The sequence below is a fragment of the Balaenoptera physalus genome (assembly GCF_965194825.1).
Source record: "Balaenoptera physalus genome assembly, chromosome: 1".
In the NCBI taxonomy this organism is placed as follows: Eukaryota; Metazoa; Chordata; class Mammalia; order Artiodactyla; family Balaenopteridae; genus Balaenoptera; species Balaenoptera physalus.
In genome coordinates this window covers 47126462-47150830 of record NC_138882.1, presented here as the reverse complement: position 1 = coordinate 47150830, position 24369 = coordinate 47126462, and the positions used below count along the sequence as shown (strand labels likewise).

Below are 24369 nucleotides of genomic sequence, written 5' to 3'. Positions count from 1 at the left end.
CCCAGGCTCAATACGTTGACAGGTATTTACTAAGCCTAGAAGAAATAAGGCAGAGACTGTAAATAGAGGTATTTCGCTTATATAATGAGAAGAGTCTGGAATTTGGAATCAGACGGGCCATGTTTCGAATCTGAGCTTTGCAACCCACTGGTTGTTCTACTTTGAGTTCGTTGCTTAACCTCCCCAATCCTCAATTTCATCCTCTGTGAAATGGGAATAATGACAAATTTTTAAATGAGCTGTTGGGAGGGATAAATGAGGTGGTGTTATGGGTTGAATTGTGGCCTCCACGTTCATATGTTGAAGTCCTAACCCCCAGAGCCTCAGAATGTGACCTGATTTGGAAATAGGGTTCTTGCAGATATAATTAGTTAAGATGAGGTCATACTGAAGTAGGATGGGCCCCTAATGCAACATGACTGGTGTCCTTATAAAAAGGGGAAATTTGAAGACAGACATACACTCAGGGAGAACACCATGAGAAGCAACCCTGGGAGAAGCAACCCTGTCTGAGAAAGGGAAGGAGAGCTTCACAGAGGGACTACAGTGAATTTCCATCTTGAGGGATGAGTAGAAGTTTGTTTAAGTAATATGGAAAGCACAGATATGGGGAGCTGAGTTAAACATGAGGAGTCAAGGGGGGACTTCCTGGAGGAGGAAGTCTGAGCTGAGATTTGCAAGAAGGAGGATGCATGGAACCCCACGGTGAAAGGAGCATAGTTCAAGTACCTTATCATAGTCAGGGAGACATGTGGGAGATGAACCTGGAGGTACTGACGGAGGTGAGGACATGAAAGGTCTTACTGGCCATGCTAAGGAGTCTAGACTTTATCCTGTTGACAGTAAATAACATATATATTTTTTTAAATAAATTCATTTATTTATTTTTGGCTGCGTTGGGTCTTCGTTGCTGTGCACGGGCTTTCTCTAGTTGTGGCGAGCAGGGGCTGCTCTTCGTTGGGGTGCACGGGTTTCTCATCACGGTGGCTTCTCTTGTTGCGGAGCACGGGCTCTAGGCGCGTGCGCTTCAGTAGTTGTGGCACATGGGCTTAGTTGCTCCGTGGCATGTGGGATCTTCCCTGACCAGGGCTCAAACCCGTGTCTCCTGCACTGGCAGGCGGATTCTTAACCACTGCGCCACCAGGGAAGCCCCGACAGTAAATAATATTTTTATTGTGGTAAAATATACATAACATAAAATTTAACATTTTAATCATTTTTAAGTGTGCAATTCAGTGGCATTAAGTACATTCACAATGTTGTATGTACATCACCTTCATCCTTTTACAGAACTTTACACCCTCATCCCAAACAGAAACTCTTCTCATTAAACATACATTCCCCCACTTTCCCGCTCCTATCCCCAGACTCTTTTCTACTTTCAACCACTACTTGACTTTCAATCTCTATGAATTTGCCTATTCTAGGAACCTCATATAGGTGGAATCATGCAGTATTTGTCCTTTTGTGCCAGTCCACATCACATAATGTTTTCAAGGTTCATCCATTTGTAGCATGTATCAGAAGTTCATTTTTAAGGCTGAATTTTCTCCCTATCTATCTATTTACCCATACATACATTTTGTTAATTCACTCATCTGTTGATGGCATCTGGGTTTTTTCTACCTTTTGGCTATTGTGAATAACGCTACTCTGAACATTGGTGTACAAGTATCTGTTTCAGTTCCTGCTTTTAATTTGGGGGGTATATGCCTAGAAGTAAAATTGTTGGATCATATGGTAATTCTATGTTTAACTTTTTGAGGAATCATCAAACAGTTTTTCACAGCAGCTATACCATTTTACATTCTTACCAGCAATAAACAAGGACTCCAGTTTCTCCATATCCTCCCCAACACCTGTTATTTTGGGGGTTTTTTTGATAGTAGCTATCCTAAAGGGTGTGAAGTTGTATCTCATTGAGGTTTTGAGTTGCATTTCCCTAAGGACCGATGTTGAGTATCTTTTCATGTGCTTATGAGCTATTTGCATATCACCTTTGGAGAAAAGTCTATTCAAATCCTTTGCCTTTTCAATTGAGTCGTTTGCCTTTTTTGCTGTAGGATTGTAGGAGTTCTTTATGAATTCTGGATATGAATTGCTTATCAGATATATGATTTGCAAATATTTTCTCCCATTCCCTGAGTTGCCTTTTCACTTTTTTGATAGTGCCCTTTGATGCACCAAGGGGGACTAAATAATTTTAAGCAGAGAATTGATATTTTCCAATTGATATGCAAAGGGTGGATTGGAGTGGAGTGAGGTCAAAAGGCAGGGAAACACATTAAATAGCCACACTATCCAGGCAAGACATGGTAGGGTCTGAGTTGAAACAGAGAAGAAATTGAAAGGTAGACATTTAGGAAGCAAAGGCAACAGGATTCTGGTGATAGTGTAGAGAAAAAAAGGGACAGAGGGAGGAAAAAGTGTTGAGAAACTACTTCCATATTCAGCAAGAGATGATGAGAACCTGAAAAGGGAACATTGATGAGAGCAGAGAAGGGGCCACATTTGAGGAGATTAAGTTCCAACTGATTGGACAGGTGTGAGAAAGGGAGGCGTGGTGAAGAACCCCATGCCGGGTTTACATCCTTCCCTCACTTTCCACTAAAGTCATTTCTCCTTGTAAAAGTATCTTCTATGATTTATCACTATGATATGATTTATCAACCTCGAATCCTTTTTTGGAAGGGTATGGGTTAAATAAATGTAAAAAACATAAGCCCAGATTGTAATCTGGAGCTCTGTGACTTTGAATAAGGACCTAAACTCCATAAGCTACTGTGTGCTTCCATGTTTGTTAAATATAATTTATATTATATTAATTAATATAAATCTATATTTTAATGGCACCTTCCCCATGCAGATGTTGTGAGGATCAAATGGAAATAATTCAGATCAAACCCTTAGCACTGGGCCTGGACACAGGAAACCTCAAAACATATAAGCTGTTGCAGTCTTTGCTATTCCACCTCCACATCCAATGGCCAAGCCCAGTTGGATCTAAAAATAGCTTGAAGGCTGTGGCACAGCAGTGAGCAGTGCAGGCAATCTGTGCAGGCCAGAGCCTCTGGCTCTTCATCCAGTGAGCATTGTGAAAGAATCATAGCCTTGGAATCAGAAAATCGTGGGTTGAAATCTTGACTCTTCTGTTGACTAGCTTCATGGCTTCTTCTGCTTAAGACTCAAGAGGGGGTGACAGCAGGTCAGTCCCAGTGGTGAAGGGAACACTGGTCGCTTCTCACAGAGATTTGTCACTGTGTTTTGTCTGTCTTCAGAGGCATGACATCCAGTAGAAATGGCAGCTTCTCTCACTTGGAGCCCAGATCTAGAGTTGAATCCCCTACCTATAGGAATATGGTGGTCAACCTGGATGGCACACAGGATTGCACTCCAGAATGTTTATGGTGCTGGGTAAGAGAACTAGCACATATTGTGTATCAAAGCCCACTGATCATTATCACCTATAAGGTGCATCTTCCCCCACCCTCACGGGAAGTGACACCGTGGAGGGCTCAGTCCCCAGCTTGTTGGCCACTTCTGAACCTCAGGAGTGTGGGTTACAGCCGTCTAGCTGTAACAGTGCATCACAAGGTGATTTCCTGATAGGCTGTCTCTGCCAACAAAAGGTTGCAGCTGTTTTATAGCTGAGAGTGGGAAGGACTTTGAAATGACTGCATTTAAATAAGCATTTTCTGCCCCATGGGTTCAGTTAGCAGTGATTATGTCAAGCATTTAAGGGTGTTGTACCCCATCGAGCTATATTTCTACAGGGAAATGTTAAGGGAAGATGCAACTACACGTGTACAAAGAGAGATTAAGAAACCATAGTCTGAAACCACATGATTTTAATATTTCTAAAACAGGGTAACCCAAGCTCTGGAGAATATGTGACACCACCCCTCCCCCTACAAAAAAAAGGCAAAATGGCAGCTTTTATGATTTTTTTGTTTCATTCTCTTACTAATGCGAATTAGCTTGTCAGTGTATTTTGTCTGCCTTCAAAGGAGTTAAATACAGTGGAGAGTGCTAGTCACAAACACGTGTATTCCACAAGCTAGCACTGACCTGTACACATTTCAAATTTGAATTAATTGCTGACATTAAAGATTGGGGAGGGCAGCAAGACTCAGGATTTCAAAACTGCTGGGAAGTTATGTTTGCTTGGGTCCTCTGACAAAGCAAATGCCAAGATGGGATTAAATATGCAAAAATGTTATTAGGGAAAATGCTTGTATGAGGAAAAAATAGGGAGAAGCCCAGAGAAGGCTGGGAGGGCAAGTCTGAGCAGCAGTGAAGCAGAGAGGAAGGGAAAGTTGGGTTGAAGTGTTCTAGGCTGCCGAGTAGTCTGAGGAGGATTCAGCGAAGAGTGGAGAGTCCTGGGGGCAAAGCTGGCTGTCAGAGGAGTCCTGTGTCTCCCAGGAATGGGTCTGCTAGTATCCCTGCTGCCCTCAGCCATTGGCTGGGCACAGTCACTGGGAAGTATGACCTCTGCACAGACTCAGCCATGGGTTTCAGAGTGCAACAGCTGGGGCATTGGTCAACTGAGCTCTCTCTAGTTGGAGGTCTGCAAGTGCATCCCAATGTCTGCCACTGAAGCCATCTCCGGGTAAAGGGTATCTAACAGGCTGTTAATCAACCTAAAAAAAGCATGCCCAGAATATTCCCTGCCAGGGAGCACAGACTTAAAATAGCCAGCCACTCCTTCCTCTCAGACTTAGAACACTGCCTCTTTACCTGTCCACGAAGGTCTTGTATTTGTACGACACTCCTCTGAAAACTCTAGATAAACAAATACATGTATATACATATATATGAATGTACATGTGTATGTACCTAAAGAAAAAAGAGCAATCTCAAAACGTATTAATTATAGTATAAATGCTGAATGAGTTTGCAGGGAGCAGAACGGGGGTTTGAACTTAAAATCTTAAAGGTCATTTTCAGTCCCAATAGCTATACTTCTTTCATTGTTCTTAGGGAAAGATTCTTAAAGGAGTAGACTCTGTTTTCAATACCCTTTTTCTCTAACTATAAAAGTAAAATGTGCTCTTTGAAAAATGAAGAAATATATTTTTAAATCAATCACCCCAAATTCTACCACAGAAATCATTAACATTTTAATATTTTTCAGAGCATATGTGTATATCTTTTAACTTTTTTATGATCTTGTTAACATATAATTTGATATCCTTTTTTTATAGTACAATATCAAACATTTCCCCATATCATTAAAAACTCCTTAGCACGGTATGTATTAGCATACATCTCAATATTTCCTTATGATAAATTCCTAGAAGGCTAGTAATCGCTAAGGCACAGGGCATGCAACCTTCTAATGCTTTTGATATATATTGATAAATTACTTTATCAGTGGCATATAAGGGTACCTGTTTCCCTAAACCTTCCTTAACTCTAAATACAGTATTTTTAAAAAATCCCTTGCCAGTTAGGGAGAAAATGGCATCATATTTTTAATTTATTTCCTTTAAACACTAGTAATATTTAACTTTTTATTTATTTTATTGGTAATTTATAGTTCATCTTTGGTGAATTATTTCTTCACACCCTTGACCAGTTTTCTATCAAATTTGTGTATTTTTATTATTGGTTTACAGGACTCTTTACATATTAATGACCTAACCATTTATCTATCAAATATATCACAAATATTACCCATGTGTCATTTACTTTTTAATTTTGTTTATGTTTTTCTGATGTACAATTGTTTCATGCATTCAAAACTAGTGATCTTTTCATTTATGATTTCTGCTTAGATAAGCCTTGCCTATTTCAAGATTATATAAAATTTTACCTATGATTTATTTATTTTTCTACTGAAAAGAAAATAAAAGTGGCTTTACTTTTCACATTTAAAAATGTCAGCCATCTGGGATTTATTTTAATATATTTCTCAAGGTAGGAATCTAATTTTGTCATTTTACAAATTGTTACCAGTTTGTTCCAACACTATTTATAGCATAATCTAGCCCTTCCCATTTATTTGAATTTTCATTTTTATTCCACACAAGGATAGTATTTTTAAATTTTTTGTGGGTTTTAAAAATCTCCTTTTGATTCATTTCCAGTTTTACTGCACTGCCATCAAAGAATGTGGCCTATACATTTCTCTACTTTGGGAAATATGCCAGCCTTTCTCTTTTGCTGACCACAGTGGATCTCAGCCACTGTGAACTACTGTGTGGTGTTTTGCAAAGTAAATTGCTACTACTCATAAAATATTTAAATTTGTGACTGGTGTACATATGAATTAGAGTCTATTTGATATATCACCAATAATAATATCATTCTCATTCACTGGCATTACAATTGTTTTATTCCCCAGTTTTACTGACATATATAACATTGTCTAAGTTTAAGGTGCAGAGTGTAATGACTTGACTTACATATACTGTGAAATGATTTCTTCAATAAATTTAGTTAACATCCATCATCTCACATAGATACCAAAAAAAAAAAAAGAAAAGAAAAGAAAAAAATTTTTTTCCTTGTGAAGAGAACTCCTAGGAGGCATGACAATTCTTTACAGTGGGGCAGACATGTAGGAGCAGTATGGAACCCCATCAGTTGTGGGTTCCTGCTGTGGCTCCTTATGTTGGTGTCCACGAGGCCTAATCATTATAGGTTCCTGTTCTTGAATTTCCAGAAGGACTCTGCTTCCTATGATGTTTTCTAAAGTCTTACAGTAATTCTTCCTGGTCCCTCCAACTCAAGCTAGTATGATTAAGCTTCTATTCCTTACAATGAACAAAGCCTAACTAAAACACCACCGCTTTCTTCAGCACAGGAAGAAGGGACCAGTTTACATCAATCACAGCAGTGGCCTGACAAGGTGGACATGAAATTCAAGCATGGATCTCTAAGGAAGGCAGGCAGCCCTGGGGAGTGGGAGCCTTCTACTGAGTGGTGGAGTTTGCCCGTTGTGGGGTAGCCCACCATTGCCTGGGCTGGGCTCTCTCTGCAGTATCTCCCTTACCACCTGGGCCTGAGCACTTCTGCAGTGGGATCTGACTCTGCACTTGGCTGTTTGGTACACTTCCAGGAGGTTTGTAGGGATGATTCACTACTCCCTGGCAAGTCTAGCTCCAGCCTCTCTGCATGGGTGACAGTGAGATTCTATCACAAACTCCTTCTCGTTCCTTGGGTCTTGCTTTTGCATTCAGCAGATTGAGGGTTACCTTTATTTTCTTTCAGATGGGTCGCACTTCATCTAAAGAAAGTACGTAACAAATATTTTTTAGATTTTTCTGGATTGTGGTAGCATCTTGAGTTTCTCAGATAGTTACAGATTTCCTCCTATTTTTTAAAAATTCCTTTGAAGGAGCAGGAAGGAGTTAAGCCTTTGTGCTCAATTATTATCATGAGTTGAAAATTACATTTTCCAGTTTAATTCTTTTTTTCTCTCATTTAAAACCGAAAAGTTTTAATTTTTACATAATACCTCCTTATTGAATCTGCCCAACTAATCAAGGGGAAAATGCAATGAAAGCAAATCACCTGGTAGAAATATCAGGATATCTTTAATAGCTGTAAAGTATTATTTAACATGTAATTTGGATTCTCTCAGAATAATAGGCACTGTATTCTTTGGGGTTTTTTGCTCTATTCTTTTCTCCATACTTTCTTTGTTCTCTCTCTTCTCTCCATAGTCAGTTCATACTAGGATACCTAGTGGGTGATTTTAGGAATAAATAACTCATTCATTAAACACAATTTGAGCCCCACCATTCATTTACAAAGCTTTCAGCAAAAGGTTATAAGAAATGTAAAGGGTAACCAGGTGCTGGCTATAGCAATTGCCATCATAAAATTATAAGCAAGCTTCAAGAGAGGAGCACATGAAAAGGTGTTCAACATGATTAGTCATTAGGGAAATGCAAATCAAGCCTACAATGAGGTACAACTTCACACCCACTAGGACAGCTAGAACAAAAAAGACAGGCAATAACAAGAGTCTGTGAAGATGTGGAGAAATTGGAACCCTCCTATTCTTTGAGGTGGTGAAAATGTTCCAGAATTACAGAGTGGTGATGGTTGCCCAGTCATGTCAATATACTGAAAACGACTGAATTGTACAATTTGCAAGACACGTATTTGACATGTATTAGTCAGAATTGGTTAAGTACTATAACAAATAAACCAAATCTCAAAGGCCTTTAAAATAACCCTAAAACTTCAATAGGAAGTGGGGGAGGAAGAGCTCAATTCTGACAAGGGGGACTTTGGAAAGCTTCTCAGAACGAATGACTTCTAAGCCATACCACAGAGAACAAGTGATAATACAGTAGCCATTTACAGATGGCTAAGTGTGCCAAACACCAGGCCTTTATTTCTAATTCTCTGTATACATAGTATGGTCACTCTGCTGCAGATGAAGAACCTGAGGCTCAGTGGTCAAGATATCTTCCCCACATGACAGAGCTAGTGAGTGGCAGAGAATACTGGGATCAGCTGAGAGGCAAGCTCTTGATATGTGTAGAGGTTTGAGTAGCCTACACAGAGGGACATGTGCAAAGGCACAGGGGTAGAAAACAGCAGCATATGGATGGGAAACAGCAAATCAGCTGGGTAGCTGGGCCATCATCTATCCAGTTAGCGATTGGAACTGAGAATCAGCCTGGAAAGGTAAGCAGAGGCCAAATTATGGCAGGTTTTGTGTCGTGATGGAGAAGTTTAGAATTCATTCTGGACCATCAAAGAGCTGGAGGCATGTAAGCTAAATGGATCTGTGCTTTAGAGAAGGGGCTCTGACAGCAACAAGGATAGTGTTCAACCAGAGAGTCTGAAGCCAAGGTGACTGACTAAGAGTCCAGCAGAGGGGGACTGAGGCCGGACTGGGGTTGCAGAACTAAGCAAGGAGGAAAGGAGGAAAAGAATAAAGCCACCGTTTCAAACCGGTGAACGCATTTTAAACGTTCATGCTAATGCTTACCTTACATCGACACTGAGCATTCTGAATAAGGCACAGCTGTTCATCGACAGAGTCATTCTGGACCAAGGACTGATTTAATTAAACTGAGTGCTGAAGCATAGAAATGTCATCATGTCTCAAGCCTTCTAGCCACCTTTGCGCTGTAATCTCCTGCCTCTGTCAATAGTCTTCTGGTTAGAAGAACTCACAGGAAGCTTCTGATTAGCCAGCAGGTGTCATGGTCTGACAGGGCTAATCCTTTTTTCTTGTTCTGGTCCCTCACAAGTGATAAAGACCACTCTGGAGAAGACGGAAAGTGTACTGAGGCTACCTATCATCCAGCAGATTCCAGAAGATAAAATTGTTCTTTGCTGTGCCCAGTGGCCACCGTCAATGTGGTTGGTGTAGTGTAAGAGCAAACCCCAGCTCTGTCATTTATTAGTCGGGCTAAGCTTGGTGTTGGCCGTATTACTTAACCTTGCTGTTCCTCAGATCTCGCCTCTAGAAAATGGAGATATTCATAATAACAATTCCTTTATAGCACTGCAGGGGGCTTAAATCAGTTAGAACATGTGGGGGAGATTAGAAAACTGCTTGATATACACTAACACCCAAAAACCACTTGAAACACTTGTTTTGGAATTTTCCAGTTCCTTCCTTTCCTTTAAGAATATGATCTGAAAAGAGTAGGTTGTTTATATCTCAATGACAGCAATATTTTCCATTAACTTGTAAAAACTTTAATTCTCCAATTATATCTCAACTGAAAATAAAAAAGAAACTAACACTTTGTAACAGAAAAATAAAATAAAATAAAAACTTTAATTCTCAATAATTGAATCTGAAATCAGTTCATAACATCAGAACCAGCACAGCTTTTGAACTGCAGTGTAATGAGAGGTAATGACTTATTAGCTATTTTAGGGGTTCTTGCTTAATTATGGTGAAGGAAGATGCAACTTTTTATGTTTACCTCCTCAACATTGTTTCACTTTCTGAAAGGGAGTAGGGGAAGGAGAGGGGGTTTTCAAAGAGGTAATGTTGGGATAGAGATGAAAAATTTTTGTTTGTTTGTTTCTGTTTTTCTCTCTCTTTTTCACACACACACCCACACTTATGCACACACACGCACACAATTTCCTTTTCTACTTTAGCCACATTCCTTTGGTTATATCACAGTTGCTGAAGTTTCTGGATGTCAATATTTGCTTTCCATTGTCACTGAGAGGAGCCCACATAGTGACTTAATAAGTTAATAGCAACCCTTACTCCTAAGGCTGTATAGAGTTCCCACTGTCTGGCTCGAGTGCTATAGGAACATCAAGGTCTTCAGTTCTCACAGAGCTTACAGTTGATTGGAGAGACAAGACCAACACGTGAAATAACAATACTATTAGCACATATAAGCTGGAAGCAAGATAGGACTCTAGCGGATACCAGTAAGAACCAATGACTTCACCGTCTGGAGATTCATCTGTTACACCCACAGTGGTGGCGCTGTTGTGTGACCTGGGAAAAGGGGCTCCAAGCTGGAAAGTGAACTTCCGCTACCTGGAGAAGGCCATGAAACAAGAAGGAGAGGAAGCAGACAGCCTGGGGCCGGGGGAGGGGGGGCGGTGCTTGGCCGACCCCTTCCAGGTACCTGGAATTCCCCTCCCTCTGCTCCATTCTTCTCTTTGACCTGTGGCTGAATCTCACTCCTTGGTTATGGATTCCTAACACTTCTTGCTCCAAGTGACTATGTTCCATGTTTTCATCTTCTATCTACTCCAATTTTGAAAATGAAATAAAGAAAATACATACCCTAAGGAGAAACCAGAGGAAGAAAAAAAAAAACAGATGTAAGAATCATAATTTTCCTATCTAGAAAAGCAGGTTACTCAGAGTACTTCACACATAGTTGAGAGACCAGTTAGAACCATTAGCAAGTTGTTAGCACTGACTCTAAACTCCCTGCTCTCAGGTAGCCCCAACCATTCAGAAGGAGCTGTGTGGTGTCACTAGAATTAACCATTATAAAAAAAATACAAAAACAACACTCAATCCACAACTGCTTATTGGGTCCATTACCTGGGTAATGTGCATTGTGGTACCCCCAAAGAAGATGAAAACATTTAAACACACACACACACACACACACACACACACACACACACACAATCTAGTCTCAAATCAATAGCTACTGATCTTGATGCCACCATAAAGATATGGAAGGACCCCAATAGTATAAAGGCTGTAAAATTTCAGCAAGTGAGGGCAACTATGGATTTTCCAAAGGTTCAGAAACTAAGAGGCTGGGGTTGTTCAGCCACTGTAGGAGTTAGACGGAGGTATAAGAGTGGGAGAGGTTGAAGAGAAAACATATTTCCAACAGTTAAGAATGTGGGCTCTGGCATTTGACTAGTGAAAATCAATCTTGGCCTTGTGCTAATTACTTCACCCCTCTGTGCTTCCATTTCCACATCTGCATGGGAATGATGATAATATTCATATCTCTCTGATTGCTTTGCCGGGAAGATGAAGTGAGTTAGCTCATGTACATTATGACTTACATAATACCATGCTTACCACACAGCAGACAATCGGTGTTAGCTGTTATTGCATGGAGCAAGTACAAAGAAAGCACATTTCAGAGTAGTACTTATTTTAGGATCACTTGTTTCTGAATAATCCTGCCAAAGCTACTTTTGACTTGATTATTCAGAAAAATTAACCAGATTGGAAGCTTTTTAAAAATAAATCACATAAATTGAATTCATTTAAATTCATATGAGAAATTATAGGAGGCAGCAGTGTATAGATTTTACTATCTTTTATTCAGTCAACCTGTACTTTCATTGGTTTCTTTTTTACAGTCAATGGTAAAGGGACCCTATATGTCTTAGTCAGTTTGGGCTGCTATAACAAAATACCACAGCCTGGGTAACTTAAACAAGATATATTTACTTCTCACAGTTCTGGAGGCTGGAAGTCTGAGATCAAAGTGCCAGCATGGTCAAGTTCTTGGTAAGGGCCCTTTTCCCGGTTTGCTTGTGTTCTGGGTGGGGAGAGGCGGAGTGGAGAAGAGCTCTCTGGGTTCTTCTTATAAGAGCACTAATCTCACCATGAGGCCCCCCGCTCCCCACCATGACCTCATCTCCCAAAGGCCTACCTCCTCCTAATACCATCAGCATCGGAGATTAAGGCTCCAACATATGAATTTGGGGATGCAAACATTCAATCCATAACGCTGTACTTAAAAGAAACATAAGAAACAAAAATTTCAAACTTATGTGTTATAAATGGTTCTATAGAGCCAAATATTTATAAGTTAAAGCTTTAGAAATAAAAGAAAATCAGTTATGAAAGAAGTGCCTTTGAAGGTTAAAACTTAACTTTTCTGGGCAAAAGAGATTTTTTTTTTTTTTAATTGTATTTAGAGTGTTTGAAGATACATAAGCACAGAGGGGTGAAGTAATTAGCACCGTCTAATATAAATGTATAGTAGATTTAGACTGTACTGACCAAACAGATGTGCAGGCAACTCTTTTTTTTTGTTTGTTTGTTTTTTTGTTTTGTTTTAATTAATTAATTTATTTTTGGCTGTGTTGGGTCTTCGTTTCTGTGCGAGGGCTTTCTCTACTTGTGGCAAGCGGGGGCCACTCTTCATCGCGGTGCGCGGGGCCTCTCACTATCGCGGCCTCTCTTGTTGCGGAGCACAGGCTCCAGATGTGCAGGCTCAGTAATTGTGGCTCACGGGCCTAGTTGCTCCGTGGCATGTGGGATCTTCCCAGACCAGGGCTCGAACTCGTGTCCCCTGCATTAGCAGGCAGATTCTCAACCACTGCGCCACCAGGGAAGCCCTGCAGGCAACTCTTGCTGTGTGGTTTAGGGCAGGGGTCCCCAACCCCCGGTCCGTGGACTGGTACCGATCCTCGGCCTGTTAGGAACTGGGCCGCACAGCAGGAGGTGAGCATCTGGAGAGTGACCTAGGATTCATCTGCCGCTCCCCGTTGCTCCCCATCACTTGTCTTACTGCCCGAACCACCCCCCACCCCAGAAAAATTGTCTTCCACAAAACCAGTCCCTGGTATCAAAAAGGTTGAGGACCACTGGTTTAGGGTACATACCTAAGCCTCTCCAGCACCTCAGAGGCCCATCCTGTCTGCCCCTCCCCTCCCACTGTACCCTTCCTACCCTCTCTTCTGCAGTCCTTACCCAAATCCCCATGGTCCCACTGCCCCTGCTGTGGCTACGTGCAATAAAATGTGTGTGCAGGAGACTTCCCTGGCGGTCCAGTGGTTAAGACTCCAAGCTTCCACTGCAGGGTTCAATCCCTGGTCTCGGAACTAAGACCGTGCATGTCCCCTGGCAAGGCCAAAAAAACAAAAAAAGAAAGAAAATGTGTGTGTGTCGCGGTTGTGGTGGTGATGGGAATCTCCACTCCCATGTCCTCCACATTTGCGGGAGGAAGGAAAGGTGCCCCAGGGATCCCAGGTAAATGAGGAATGAATGTTCACATTAAAAAAAATGTTTATCAGAGCAGTTAATTTCTACAGAAATACCAGCACCAAACAGGGTTTACTGAGAGGCAAAAAGGGCTTAAGTTCCACGACACCTTATTCACATGAGCCTTTACCAGGGGGCTTTTGCACTTTTAGCTTCCTTACCTGGAAAGTGGCTCCCCAAATTGTAAGTGATTCAAACCCTACAAAACCTGGATTGTTTCTGGTCAGCACTATAGGTTAATTATGGGATTCCTTTCATGGACTTTTGTGACTATCCTGAGAACCTTACTACCACATAAAATGTTGCTTCTAAGGAGTAGTTTCTAGTGAGAATTAACACAACATACCACCTGTTCTCAGCCCTGGGAAGATGTCTGGTCCCTAAACTAGGTTCTTAACAAATGTTTGCTGACTGAATAATAATGAAATAAATGAAGGGAAAATGGATATACTTGAAGCACTTACTGAGTACTTCTCTCTGGAGGGTAGGATTATGGTGATTTTTATTTCCTTCATACCTGGCTGAGTTTCTGAAATATTTCCACAATGAACATGTATTATTTTGAATAATTAAAAACTTGCTTTAAAAGTTCATAGTATGGATTTTGTAAACTTACACATGTATGGAGTGCTTGCTCTGTGGCCTTCTGTTACTTCTGAGGATATCAATTCAGAGGAGACCTACATTGTATTGCTCTCAAGAAATCTATGGTGCCAGTCACTGAGCCCTGAAGAGACAGATTACAACACAGGTCAACATTTATAGAGCTTGGTCTATTCAGGTGGTAGTGAGGGAAGGAGAGAAGTAGGGAAAGAGAAAAACCTGGTTATGCTCAAGTATCCTTTTATATAGAATTATATGTAAATAAACACACACACACACACATCTTAGTTATATACTTCTTTCATCTTACCATAGAAGAGGTTTTTAGGAGTGGCCTAAAAACCCCAGAGAAATGTTGACTACATTTGGATAAACCCAGCAGACGGATTTTCACTCCCAACTTTAAGAAGGAATGCAAAGAGAAAAAAAAAAAAAAAAAAGTCTACCAAATTACCAAATCTGGGATTAAACTATATACTTGAAAGGACAGCTCATATTTATTGAGTTCTTACCATGTGTCAGGCATTATGCAAAGTTTTTTATATGCATTGCCACCTCATTTTATTTTCCTTTTATTTTGACAACATGCCTATGAGATGGGAACTAGTATCACCAATCCCATTTTACAGATGAGGGAAGGAAGGCTGAAAGAAATAAAACAAGTCACCTAAGGTAACAGAGATGGTGGCTGGCAGGGCCTGACTGGAATCCTAATTAGCCTACCAGCCTTTCTAAACCACTCCTCTTCAGGAGGCCAGATCACAAAGAATTCTGGTTCCAAAGAGAAAAATAAACTAGAATATGGATAATTTAAAAAAATGGAATACAAAAGAGTTTCAAAAACAATGTGATACCAGCCTTTCAAATTAAAAAAGTAAAAACATTGGAAAACCATTTTCTTTTTTTTTTTTCTCAAAAAGGCCGACTTCCTAGACATTATGGGTGGGTTATTAACTCATTTCATTAAACTAAATTATGAATTTGCTTTTCAATTAAGTGTCTCATCACTGTCACAGCTCAGATGTGTCCTTTCCTGTTTTCCAACTTCACCTTGGTCCAAAGTAAGAAATGATTCGGTTTGTGTATAATCCACGGGACCCAGAGAGGATCTTTTGCCCCTTTTGTTTTCTTGGGTGTCCTCACTCTGGAGGCCTGGCATTCCTCACGTGTCTAGGGCAATGCAGGAGCAGCGAAGCGCGGGGAAGCCACACAAAAGACATCCAACCACTATCAATGTTGCGAGATCAATTCAGGGCGCCCACGAAACACCCAGTATGTCCAGGAAAAGAAGAAAAAACACCTTCTCCCAGACAGTGAGAAACTGGTTGACCTCTTGTGAGTGTCCACAAAAAACTGAGCAGGTAAAATGGTGGGCGGCGATCTTTGTGGATCCCCAATCACCCCAAACGCGCCTTGCAGGCGCGGCCTCCGCCCTTTAGTCCCAAGAGGCCGGAGCGGCAAAGAGGGGGCGCAGGGCGCGAAGTCTCAGGCGGTGTCTCCTTCCCCTCCCCAGTGCAGCTTCTGCCCAGTGACCAACGCTTCATTCATCTTGCAGGCGCCGCGGCTCCAGGGCAGGGTGGCGGGTCAGGGGCCGGGGCCGCTGGGCAGCGCCCGCCGGTCCAGCGAAGGGAGTGGCCGCGCGGCGCGGCGAGGATGCCTGGCCTTCCCTCCCTCTGCTTCCAGCAGGCGCAGCCCCACGGCTGGGCCCAAGGGCTGGCTTGGGTTTCCCGCAGAGCTGGGCCGCCCCGACCTCCGAGCGGCCCCGTGGCTTCCACGCCACCGCCCGGGTGTCAGGCCCAGGACGCAGCTTTCGCGTCGGGGTCTCCCTTCCCGCTGGCCGGCCGGCGCGGGGTGCGCGCGCGCGCGCACGCACACACACACACACACACACACACACACACACACGCCCGTCCTCACCCTCCTTCCCTCTCTGCAGCCCTGGCAGTCCCGCTCTCCTGGTCCCTTTCTCCGGGGTGCGCGGCACCCTCCCGGCCTCCGCAGGCCGTTCCCAGGGGCGAGGCTGGGTGCTGGACGCGCGCGGGAGCCGGGCGCGGGGAGGGGCCGGCGGTGGGGGAGTGTCTGGCTGCCCCCGCCCCTCGAGTGAGTGACTGGGCGAGGAGGTCCCCTCCCTCCCTCCCCCTCCCTTTTTCCCGGTCCCCTCCCTCGCTCGCTCGCTCCCCACCAGCTCCGGCTTGCTCCCTGCCCACTCCCGGGGGGACGTTCCGTGCCGCGGCCGCCGCTTCTTTCACACTTTAGTTGGGAGCCGCGCGCCGCGCTCAGTTACTGGAGAGCTGGCCGCGCGCCGCCGCCTCCCGCACGCACGCACGCGGGCCGGGCTTCGGGGGTTTCGGCTCTTACTCCCGGCATCTGGGAGGAGGGGGAGACCCGGACTCACTGTGGGGAGGAGGAGGAAGAGGAGGAGAAGGGAGGAAGAAAACAAGCGAGGAGGATCCGGGCGGGGGGCGGGAGGCTTACCACCTTCAGCCCCCCCGCGAGCGCCCAAGGTAAGCGTGAGCCCACGCCGACCTGGGGCGGGGGGAGTTGGCGGCGCAGCCCGCCCGGGTTCCGCTCCCGGGCGCGCCCGGGTGGGCTGGGAGGGAGGCCTGCGGGGTGCCTGCCGCGAGGCGGGGATGGGAGCCGCGGTCGTGGCGCTGCCGGCGCGCGCGGCCCGGGCCGGGGCTGCTGCTGCTGCTCCTGCCGCTGCCGCCGCCGCCGCTGCCGCTGCCGCTGCGGGGCTGGCGGGGACGGAAGCTGGGGTGGGGGGGGGAGCTGCTGGGGGCGTCTGCTGGCCGGGGCGGAGGGGTTGGGATGCGGTTGGGGCTGCTGACGACTTTCGTCACATTGAGGCCTGGGTGGCTGGGATTCGACCCCCCCTCCCTTCCCATCCGCACTCCCCGCCGCCCTCAGCCTTTCCTGCTCCTCTCGAGCTTTGCCTGTAGCCGCCGTACTTTGCAAGCCAGAGCTTGAAAGAAAAAGCAAAATTCAGAATCCTCTGCTAAATCTCCGAGTCTCTTCTCCCGCTCCGACTGATTGATGTGTTTGTGTGGGTGCCGTGATCCCCGGGATTTCTGAAGTTTTGACCTTTTTGGGGTGACTTGTCTCGATGCAGCGATTTGCCCACCTCGATGTATTTATTATTCGTGCCCATGCGAGGCAGCCAGAGGGTGCCTGGTTATTGTACTGGGGAAAGATTTCACTCCCTTCTGCAGGCAGTTCGCGAAGTGCGGCCGCCGCAGCTGCCTCTGGTCTGCTGCCTGACGTCCTTCGCCGGTCTTCCACCCTGCCCCCACCCCCTCCTCGGAGGGATTTTTTTTTTTTTTTTTTCCATTTACTGTTTGTGTGAGAGAAGCCCCTGGGCTTAGAGCCTTTTATCTCCCATTCATCCCTCTTCCAAAGCTCTGAATTGTGTCAGGCACGATGGTAAAAATGGGGTGGCTTTCTCTGCTCCAAGAGTTGCACGGTCAAGGATAAAAATATATACACATAAAACACGCATTAATCCTGGGAGGTGACAAGCACAGTTTGCGATAGAAGTGCTTGTTTTCCAGTAGGAAGTTGACGACCTATGTATGAGGTATCTCCCATCGCATGTGGGGTAGGAAAATTGTTTTAAAATAGGTAGTTGCTTATTTTGTACCGTGGCTGGAAGACAGCCCTAAGTTCAGCTATTGGAGCAAGTCTGAAAGTGATACACCCTAGTCACCCAGAACTTCACTAAAGACACATATACTCTGACTCAGACTTTGGGAGGGGGACTGACACCATAAATTCCATGTAATTGTTTTGTTTTTTTTTTAAGGAAACAGTTGGGCAGTTTGGGGAAGTGACACACGTTCATTACACAGACATCTTATGAACACTTCCTTACTTCATGGGCTGGGCTCACCTTCTACCTAATGGAATAACCTTTCAGTTGGTAGAATTGGGATGTACCAGGGTAGAAAAAAATTATGGGTAGAGTGGGCCTGGGCTACTCTAGCTTTCTTGGGGGGAGAAGGTGATGTTTCTGAAGGGTCTTTAAGTTCAAGATGCTCAATCTGGGGGTTTCCTCCCCTTTTTCATACTTCTAGAGCTGCATTGTAGGATCAATAGAACATGTTCTGTGTTGGCTGTTTGGAAATGCCATTGATCAGGCATGGAAATTAATTTAGACTTAATTATCTAGTTTTCTTTTGCTGCTTGTAAAGTAGTAAGTGCTGGTGATAGGACAGCTGAGTGTATTTATCTCTGCATTAAACCAGTGCTGGGACTAGCACTTCACAGATGAGAAATGCAGCATTGAAATGTAACCTCCCTTAAGTGTTTCCTGCTGTGCAAACTGGGTTCGGAGAACAGCTCCGGAGGGCTACTCAGAAAAGCAACAAAGACAAGCGGACTCAGCACTTGGATGAGAAGATGCCTGCGAAGGAGTGGGATGCTTCTGTTGTCAAGCTTATCTCCATTCGGGCATTTTTCCCAAGAAAAACTGGCCTTGGTTGGTAGGGAGGAAAAGTTCATCCTAGAAGGATCCTGAGGTTCTAGCTTCCCTTTTCAGCTGACTCCGTTTCAGTGGTTGAGAGAGCTGATAATTTTGTTTTATTGGCTAGTAATTTACCCTTTACCCTCTCACCCCTGATCTCATTTTATCATCTAGCATGGATTTCTGGGAATTAATAGGTCACAGTCTGAAGTGGTTTGAGCTTCTTGAAGAATCACAGGGTATACATCAAAAGCTTGTTCATTAATTGGCACTGTTTGCTGTGACTGATGCAGAAACTCTACCCAGGAGGAAGGTAGTGTGTCCCATTGTGAATATCATTTCCAGGTTGATGGTGCCTCAGCAGTGTGTTGGATTTTTGACCAGGCAAGACTTGACTGTCACATCCTGAGTGGCTTGCTCCAGGCTCCTTGTGGCCCCTTTCTTCTAGCTATTTTCTGTCAGGGAATGAGACGCTCCAGGTTGGAGAGAAAGAATCATGGCACCGCCCATTAGAAAAGGAGAGGGCAGGAGATTATTCACAGAGGGTCTTAAGTGTGATAAGTATCACCAGCTTCACGTGAACTTATCGATAGAATTTGGAACCCTGTGAGACACAAGCAAGTGCATTTTTGGCCATCTTATGTTCCTTCTTTGGAATTTTAGAAGCCTTGGAGCTTGGGAGAAGTAAAAGCTGTGATTACTTAGGCTCTCATTAAAACATGAAAGGCAGATTGCAATAGATCAATATAGAATACTTAGAAAACTGAGAAGACAGGGATAGGGCCTGCGTGCAGGGAGAATTATACACTGAAACTGTATTTTAAAATTGGTGACAGTTGTGACTTTAAGAGATCATAAATCAAGAGCTTATCTAAAGTGACATGTAAATTATATACATACATATTTTTAAAGTAGGCAATTATTTTACTTGACTCCCTCAGTTCTGAAGTTTAATTTTACAAGTTACAATTGCAACAAGAAACAACTTGACATGCTGTGGTTATGCAATCAGGACAAGAGTGGTTGCACGTAAACTGGGCTAGGATGAACATGGAAATGAACACACAGCAGTGTCCGCAGTCCAGGTATTAACAAGTCCCTTTTTTTTTTTTTTTTCTTTTTAATTCATTGTGTTCCTGGAAAATGCATTTCCTAGGTTGTAGGGTAGTCACATAATGTCAAGATTGCTTTCTCTCTATACTTGTGAGAGGAGATGCAGCTGCCCCAATCTGAATGGAAACTGAGAAGATTAACTAACTGAACTAGGTAGTTAGAGGCAGACTGTTTTGCTCATCTCTGCAACCCCCATGGCGGCTTGTACACTACCTTGCACTTGGAATCACTCAATGAGTGATTGAATTGAATGGAATTCACCTAATTAGTTAAGATCTGTAACGTGTCAAAAACCTCCTTGGAAATGCATTAGATGTGGATTTCCATTTTAATAAATCAGTAGGATAGTTTATCAAGAGCTCCATATTATGCCTCAGGTAGGGTTTTTAAATGTTGAGAAGTATTGGACAGGAAAGTAAACATACCAAGCATAATGTCTTCTCAAATAGGAATTTCTAGTTAGGGTCATCTTGATTTGGAATATATATACTATCCGTAATTGACAAATATTTCTTCACTCCTGATTGTGACTGCGGTCTTTCTTTTTTTGTCCAAGGCATTCAGTGAATAACAATGCTTCATATTTACAGGGTGCTTTACGGTTTTCAAAGTTCTTTCATGTACTCTTGTCTTACCTGGCATTGTACTGCAGCCATAGCACTCAGGGTTTTCCATGCTGGGATCTCTCCCAGAAGATGCCTGCATCAGGGAGTCGGGGAGAGGTCCTGGGGAAGCTCACAGGTAGCCCCGCCTCTTGGTTTACTGGATTTTCTCAAGGGAGCCATAATTGGGATTCACTGCTGGTCCCTCTAAAATAACTTAAAACAAGCAGAGTTGAGACTTGTCCCACGCAGCGAGCACACTCAGCCTGCCAGCATTGATTCTGTGGCTCTGCCCCTACGTCTGTTCGCTCTCCTTGGGCTGCCTTTTACCTTGCTCCTTTGCCAAATGTCCCTTTCATCTACCTATCCTTTCTGAAGTGTTTCCATGTTTTTCTGTCCCACAGATTTTCATCCGTAGGCTCTCCTGCTTCTTCTCCCACCACCTTACTTTTGCCTGCAAGACTTGGGTTGTGTGTTTCCGAATGACCTTTTCCAGTACTTGAACCGCATCTCCAGGCCCACTTTCCCTCTGAGTCCTCCCACCTCTCTACTCAAGTGTAGACTTTCTGCTTCCAGCCACTTCTCCTTTCTACCCTCAGGGCCCCTCTGCCTTGTCCTGCTTTGCCCCCTACACCTCCCTTATTCCTTCCACCCACTTCTCTCCATCAAGCCCTCAGATCTTCCAGCACATGCCTGCCTCTGCCTGTTTCACAGGCTCACGCCATCTCAGCAGATGTGTTTACAGCATTCATGAGTTGAAGTCCGCATACATGCTTTGTACCTTTAGAAGAATGGAGTTAGAACACCCCAAGTTTGGGGATCTTTCTGCTTTTGTTTTCACTTTTGATTCCACAATATTTTTGACTTTTAAAGGCTCTTAAGCCCTTTAATCATAGCTGAAGCACTTTGCTTCTTCACTTCACTTAGCTATTACAGCCTATGTTGGATAATAGATAAAGGAATATCTAGGTGACTATTGTTATTATTAATTTTTAAAATTATTTATTTATTTATGGCTGTGTTGGGTCTCCGTTTCTGTGCGAGGGCTTTCTCTAGTTGTGGCAAGCGGGGGCCACTCTTCATCGCGGTGCGTGGGCCTCTCACCATCGCGGCCTCTCTTGTTGCGGAGCACAGGCTCCAGACGCGCAGGCTCAGTAGTTGTGGCTCACGGGCCCAGCCGCTCTGCGGCATGTGGGATCTTCCCAGACCAGGGCTCGAACCCGTGTACCCTGCACCGGGAGGCAGACTCTCAACCACTGCGCCACCAAGGAAGCCCCCTGTTATTTTTAAAGATTAGACAACATATCTTGAGAAGCATTTCAGAGATTTTCATAATGGCACCATTGAAAGACTTTCCTGTACACCCAAATCTACTTACTAATCACAGAAGTAGAATGGTTTGTTTAATTTCATCCTCAATACCTTGTTTTTTTCTCTTTTGGTTAAATAAATGTTGGTTAAATGAATGTTGGTTAAATAAACATTACTGTAACTTGAACCAAATTTTTTCTCATTTGTTGTGGTTTTACTGCTCTCCATGAAAATTTTATAAGCTCACTAGACACATTTCTACCAAGCAAGGATTCTTTAGTTAAGACCTAACATTGTTGCTTTCCCTTATAAATTTATAACCTATGTTGGCCCTACCAGTAGGGTCAGTGGGAGAAAGAGGACTACTGCTGGTAAAACACAGCCTATTGACTCATTGCATACGAACTTAGATTGGTCTTTTTACAAAACCATACTTCAAAAGTAGATCTAGCACTAGTTACGCAATATCCTGAGTGCTCCAGGGTTTTGGAAGAAGGTGCTGTAAAGGAGAGCAGGGACAATGGTTTTTAAGTAAGAATTCCCTTTCTTTGATGGATCTGTGTTTTATTTGAGTGCAGTGGTTATTGCAGTAGTTTCAGTTTATTGTTACACCATATATTAGGACATTTTCTACCTTACTTGGTGACTTATGTTTTTCCCTGCCTGAGCAGGGTAAAGAAGGAGAATGAGAGGTTGGTGGTTTTTGCTGGAGTGTGAGGACATTTTTCATACCCATCGTCACAGATGCTGGTGGAGTAGGTGACACCCACTCAACAGTCCAAGAGATGCAGTGTGTATCATCACAGGCCCACCTAAAAGCTTCTCCCTGAACCCCACAGTTGACAAGGAGATCTACACATGTCGTTTACAGTGCAGGGAGCCCCTATATCAACACTACAGTTTCTTTCAGGAGAGGATTGAATGGCCAGATGTAGAGTAAGGAGATGCTGCAGGCTCAGGCCTAGGTTTGCAGAGAACTTTTCAAAGACACAGATAATTAATACATGCCAAGGGGTGACTTTAGCAGTTCTATCTGAAAGTTCTGCCAAAAGCAATTTTCCTAAGATAATTTTGTAACAGTTCTTACAATTAAAAGGTTATAAAGGAATAAGCTACATATATCTAATTCTGTGTCTCAGGCAGATACTATTACTATTTTGAGGAAGGAGGTGAGAATCCAGGAACCTCTTTGAGTTGTTTAATATCTACTGAAAATTCGGATGTTCTGGTTTCTATGCCAGGAGTCCATGACAGTCTAGGTACAGCTCCCAAAACAAACGTTCTGCTTACCCTTGGTGGCCGTCCGAACACCCACCCGCACCCGGCCTTGAGCTTTCCTCCCTTGGTGACTTCTCTTGGGGTCCAAGCCATTTCTCGAGTCTCAGTTCAAATCCCTTCTCCTTCAGGGAGCGTCTTCTCTGACCATCAGAGTGGTTTCTCCCTTGGCTTCCACGAACTCCTGCAACACTTATTTGTTGTTTATTTTATTTCATTATTAGTTCTGGTCTTCATTTATGTTTATTTGTCGCCCCACCGAATTATCAGCTCTTCTGTCGTGCCCACTGGGCCTTAAGAGTATAACATGCTGAATAAGTAGCTGTTGGTTGATTGACAGCTGGTCATTGGTCCGAGGCTTAGAATTTTTCTTTGTGAAGACCTTGCTCCCATTTAAAACTCTTTAACCAAATGAGGAAGTGGAGTTTCTCAGGGATGAGAAAAGATAATGGGAATTGTTTAATTCCTTTGTTGCCCAAGGTTAAAGCATCTAATCTCTCTTACTCTCTGAGATAATATGTTAAACAAACATTTACTTTTGTTGATGATACTTTGTGTCATCTCTGTGCCTGGCACTGGAGAGATGCTGGAGATACAGATAAGAAGGGCTGGCCCTGACTTTGTGGACTTCTCAGACAAGTGTGGGAATTGGCAAGCACATGGTATGTTGTAAAGAGTCAAGGTGCTTTGGAAGTTGAGGGGAGAAAGCAGCCAACTCTGTCTAGAGGTAGGCTGACCCGGCACCCTGTCTCCCTGGGACAGTCCTGGTCTGTGCCCATTGTTCAACATAGTTATTAATGCACTCCCTTTGCCCTCAAAAGTCTCCCAGTTTGGACAATGAATTATATGATTCCCCAACATAAAGAAGTCATAGAAGGCTTCACAGAGAAGGAGGTATTCTGGATGACACTCGAAAGCTGCACAAGGGTCCCCTAGGTATTGCTGACATTTCCAGAAATATTGGGGGACCAACATTGGTTTGCTAAGTGTTTTTCCTCATTTTACTATGGATTTATAGACTAATTCACAGACTGGCATTTGTGGATAAAGGGATTTGGGGGCAGATGGAAGATGAAGTAGGGCATTCTAGCAGAGGACACACAGTGATGTGGAGAAACGTGGATGTGGGTCATTGTGGCTGGAGTTTTCTGCATCTTGTAGCACGATGCAAGATAAGACTGATCAACTATGCAAGGCTTCACAGTACCTAATTTGGACTCATTGCCCAAAATAAGAGGCATTGAGAGATTGTGAACAGGGGAGAGACATAATTTGCATGATAGATGGTTCCTTTGTGAGTGTGGGGAAAAGACTGGAGGGGAACAGAGAGTGTCCCCAGGACACCTACCACACAATTGGGGCCCAGCACATATTTGTTGAATGAATGAATGAGAGAGAGTTTTTGAATCTGTGGTAGTTGAAGCTACATGGTTTTGTATGAGATTGCCCAGGGAAAGTAAATATTATAGAAGAAAAACACTGAACCGTGAGCTACAGGGAACACCAACTTTTATGGGCTGTGGATGGAAAGGATAGTGAAGGAGACTGAAAAGTGCCAGCTCTTCATCGAGGCAAGAGAACCAGGC

At 43.6% G+C, this 24369-nt stretch overlaps 1 protein-coding gene and 1 long non-coding RNA gene across 7 annotated transcripts in view; one reads left to right on the top strand and one right to left on the bottom strand.

Moving 5' to 3' along the window:
• Window positions 1-5753: 5753 nt before the first annotated feature.
• LOC309666412 lies at window positions 5754-16052 on the bottom strand. 6 transcript variants are annotated; one of them, XR_014267087.1, is made up of 4 exons: window positions 13130-16052; window positions 10575-12166; window positions 7519-7689; window positions 5754-7231 (listed from the first exon to the last, which is right to left on the bottom strand). It is a non-coding gene; the product is annotated as an uncharacterized lncRNA (long non-coding RNA). The 6 variants fall into 6 exon arrangements; XR_014267088.1 differs by having other exon boundaries at window positions 5754-7689; window positions 10575-10736; window positions 11879-12166; XR_014267089.1 differs by having other exon boundaries at window positions 5754-7689; window positions 10575-11969; window positions 12084-12166.
• Window positions 16053-16233: 181 nt separating this feature from the next.
• LOC309666363 (uncharacterized protein C1orf21) overlaps window positions 16234-24369 on the top strand; it is a 225482-nt gene continuing 217346 nt past the window's right edge. The window contains exon 1 of the mRNA XM_082473754.1: window positions 16234-16527. The gene's annotated coding sequence lies outside the window, so the exon portion shown is untranslated. The remainder of the gene's footprint in view (window positions 16528-24369) is intronic.